The sequence below is a fragment of the Lipotes vexillifer genome, unplaced genomic scaffold (genome assembly GCF_000442215.2).
Source record: "Lipotes vexillifer unplaced genomic scaffold, Lipotes_vexillifer_v1.1 scaffold395, whole genome shotgun sequence".
In the NCBI taxonomy this organism is placed as follows: Eukaryota; Metazoa; Chordata; class Mammalia; order Artiodactyla; family Lipotidae; genus Lipotes; species Lipotes vexillifer.
Genome location: NW_006797390.1, coordinates 3,800,466 through 3,804,836, shown reverse-complemented (window position 1 = coordinate 3,804,836; position 4,371 = coordinate 3,800,466). Strand labels below are relative to the sequence as shown.

Here is a 4,371-nt window from a genome sequence, read left to right as displayed (position 1 = left end):
CGCGGGCCTCTCACTGTTGTGGCCTCTCCCGTTGTGGAGCACAGGCTCCAGATGCGCAGGCGCAACGGCCATGGCTCACGGGCCCAGCCGCTCCGCGGCATGTGGGATCCTCCCGGACCGGGGCACGAACCCATGTCCCCTGCATCGGCAGGCGGACTCTCAACCACTGCGCCACCAGGAAAGCCCAATGGAGCAGGTTCTTGAAGAAGACAGGAAGCTTTGAAGGAGAGGCCCCACCATACACACACACGCTACACACATACACGCACACACAAAGAGTTTTAGAACAGCTTTAGAGGTACAGAAAAGTTGCAGAGATACTACAGAGAGTCCCCTTGTACTCCTCCCCGTCTCCCCTCTTGTTCACAGCTTATATTCCCAGGGCACACTTGTCACAGCTCAGAAACCGGCATTGGTACATTACTCTTAACTAAGCTAGACTTACTCGGATTTCACCTGGTTTTCCAGCCCGGTCCCCTTCCTGTTCCAGGATCCCACCCACAACACCACATGATGGGTGTCCTGTCTCCTCCATCTCCTCTTGCCTGTGACAGTTTCTGTCTGTCCTCATTTTTCATGATCCTGACAGTTTTGAGACATTCTGGTCAAGTATTTTGTAGAATGTCTGCAGGTTAGGTTTTGTCTCGTGTTTTTCTCCTGGCCCATCTTCTAAGAAGAAACTGAGCGTGCGTGAGGAAATAAAGAAATCTCCAATAAAACGATGGGGAAAACTGTCCTTTTTCCCTCCGATATCAAATAGGTGGGACCTTTTCTGGCCTGAAGGTGGAATGCGTCCCTTTGGCTTTTGTTGGAAAGCGGTAACCGGGCCGACTGGGCAGAGCCTGTGGCTGGGAGTGGAGGGATTGTACCTTCTACTTCTGTCCCCACCAGACCGGTTGGTGATGGTGGGCAGGTCGCTGCCCTCTTTCAGGAACCCCATGAGCAGGGAATTGTCTAAGCATCCTCGGCCTGCGCACTCTAGTCCTACCATGATGGGTAAGAGGCGGGCTGCAGCCGTGGCCTCTGTGTGGCTGACATTCCTGCCATGTACTGTTCATTAACCCTGGAGGAAACAGTCAACTTCTTGGTCCCCCAGACCCCTATTTCCTTATTTTATGGAGTCCCTCAATAACTTGCTGGCATCCTTTTTTTTTTTAATTGGAGTATAGTTGATTTACAATGTTGTGTTAGTTTCTGGTGTACAGCAGAGTGACTCGGTTATATGTATATAGATATTCTTTTTCATATTCTTTTCCATCATGGTTTATTACAGGATATTGAATATAGTTCCCTGTTCTATACAGCAGGACCTTGTCGTTTATCTATTTTATATATAGTAGTTTGTATCTACTAGTTTCAAACTCCTAATTTATCCCTCCCCCATCCCTTCCCCTTTGGTTTTCTGTGTCTGTGTGTCTGTTTCTGTTTCGTAAATAAGTTCATTTGTGTCATATTTTAGATTCCACATATAAGTGATATCATATGGTATTTGTCTTTCTCTTTCTTACTTCACTTAGTATGAGCATCTCTAGGTTCATCCATGTTGGTGCAAATGGCATTATTTCATTCTTCTTTATGGCTGAGTAATATGCCACTGTATATATGTACCACATCTTCTTTATCCATTCATCTGTTGATGGACACTTAGGTTGCTTCCATGTCTTAGCTATTGTGAATAGTGCTGCTTTGAACATTGCGGTGGCACCCTTTTTTAAAGGTTAAAGCTCTTTTATGGTGCTTGCTGGTCATTCCTGTTTGGTTTCTCCTAGGACTCAAGTAGCTGGGGACGAGAGCGAGGTGGGGGGCTGGGGGACCCCTTTGTGCACTCCGAAAAGTGTGCCCTCCTGGAAAGTGCTCTGAGCTCCCCAGATAGCACTGCCTGCACACCCGGGAAGGCCACTGTTAAGTGGTGTCATGGCCCTGTGACCTCCAGCCAACTGAAGCGTTTTCTCCAATAGCGTTACAGAAAACGGGGCAGCTGTTGGCAGCACCCCTTCAGAAAATGGGGCAGCTGTTGGCAGCAGCCCTTCAGAAAATGGGGCAGCTGTTGGCAGCACCCCTTCAGGCCAGTTAACTCAGTAATTCAAACAAAACGGGCAGCAGTGCTCATTTCTCTGTGATTTTGGTGAACCGAGCCTCCCAGTCCCACCCCTGTCCTTCCTTCCCCCTGGGTTTCTTGAACCTTCCTCCTCACTCATGGTGAGTTTTTAGGCATAAGAAACTGAGATCTATTACTGCTTTTTCCACTTTTTTTTTTTTTTGGCCGCACCATGTGGCATGCGGGTTCCCCAACCAGGGATCGAACCTGAGCCCCCTGCAGTGGTAGCACAGAGTCTTAACCACTGGACCGCCAGGGAAGTCCCATGCTTTTTCCACTTCTGCAGAGCCAGCCTCTTTTCCTTCCTCCTGATGTTAGGTCTGGGATGGTGTCCAGATGTGGCAGGACCCTGGACTCCTCTCCTGTATCTGGCCTTGTCCTTGGCCGGGGTGGGACCTTCTGGGACACTGTTCTCCACACAGTGTTCTTGCCACCTGTGCGTGTGGACCAGGTCAAAGGTAAACGACTGGCTCAGGATCCTCAAAACTAAAACTGGAAGTTTCATTTGGGTGCTGTTACCTGTGCATGGGATCACTCCCAAAGAGACCCAGCTCCTGGCCTGACAAGCTTCTGGGCAGAGTGGAGCTGTCATCATATTTTATAGCTTCGTTCTTTTGGACGGGATTGTTTTTGTTTTTTTTGTGGTGACTCGTCTAAGAATTTTTCCAGCAGAGTAAGGGGTGGATGAGTAACTTTATCCACAGGGAGAATGACTGGAGGATAATCCTTGGATAAGTGCAGGTAGCCTAGAGCAGAAAGGACGTGAAAGGACACGGCTCTCTCAGGCCCAGGTGCTCTCCAAGATAAGGGCGAGAGGGGAGACTGAGGCCAGGGCTTGTGGCTCAGTGCTAACCACAATCTAGGACTACCTGCAAGTGCATGTGAAGCTCCAGCCTCCAGGCTTTTCAGGTTAATGCTTTCATATTCCCAAAGTTGCCAATGGCCTCCGTCTTCCATTTTCCAGGAATCTGATTGGGCCTACTTGTGTTGGGGGTGGAGAAGGGGGAACTACTCCCTTCTTTCTTATAACTCTCCAAGACCCCAGGGGAGCTAGACCAGGGTCTTGGGTCTTAGTCCCCAGTGCACCGAGATTTCCCAGCTGGGCCCTTGTTCTAAGAGGTCCTGAGAGTCAGGAGAACCCAGACTGAACCAGAGCATCCGAGCTCACCACGCCTGTTTGCCAGATGGGAGAACTGAAGCAATAGAACTCTAAGGAATTCCAGACCCTCACTGTGGACACCTCTACGGGAGTAGACAAGGGTTTTTTATTTTTTGGCCGCGCCAGGCAGCATGCGGGATCTTAGTTCCCCGACCAGGATTGAACCTGGGCCCTCCCTGCAGTGGAAGCACAGAGTCCTAACCACTGGACCGCCAGGGAATTCCCTGTAGACAAGGTTTTAACTCTACTGCAGTGTGAAGTCTTGGGTCGCCCTTCCCACTGTTGCTGTCTCCACTCTCCACCCAGCACGTCCAAACCCACTGCAAAGTCATGGGAAAAGGAGAGAAGCAGAGACAGAGAAGAGGCCTGTCTATACTGCAGGCTGTCCTGGCCCTTGGGGCAAAGAACCCAGCTCCCTGAGGAGGAGGGTTCTGACACCGGGTGCCTCTGTTGAGGAGGGTGGGCCAGCGAAACCTGGGGCTGGGCATTGGCCCTGAGCCCACACACCCTAATCCAGCCGGCCACCACCCACAGCCTGTGAGTCACCCCAGCAAGCCCTGGTACAGGCCAGCAGCAGTGGGGAGGGGAGCTCAGCTGGCCTGGCGGGGCTTGGCAGGGGGCCTCCTCCCTGGCATCAAGTTCAGCAGTGCCTGACGGGCCTGGATTGATGCCTCAGTCTTTCCTTACTGGGAGAGTCTGCCCTTTAGGGTCCAGTATCTCAACTTGCCCACCTATGAAATGGGATTTTCACTAAATTATAGGATCAGACAATCCTCTGGAGATTTCTTATCTAATGTTTACAAGGATCACCCATAAGTAAATGTCCACCTAAGCCCGGAGTCGGGTGGGTCAGCTTGTTAGGCTTCCCTGTGTGAAGAGAGAGGTGCCAGCTGTGGGTAGGTTTCACCGAGCAGCATGGTTTAGTCCGGAAACACAGGTGCCCTCACAGCCCAGGGAGGTACCTACGCGTTGGGCGATGTTTTTTCTTTTTTTTATTGTCTGGTATATATACAGAGGAGTGCAGAAAACACAAATAGTGTGAAGGATAATTATGAAGTGAATATCCGGGCCACTACCACCCAAGTCAAAGCTAGAATATCGCCAGTGCCCTAGA

The 4,371-nt window shown here is 50.6% G+C and overlaps 1 protein-coding gene across 1 annotated transcript in view; it reads left to right on the top strand.

Moving 5' to 3' along the window:
* Positions 1 to 4,371, top strand: part of CD9 (CD9 molecule) — a 36,420-nt gene that overhangs the window by 19,446 nt on the left and 12,603 nt on the right. The window lies entirely within an intron of this gene.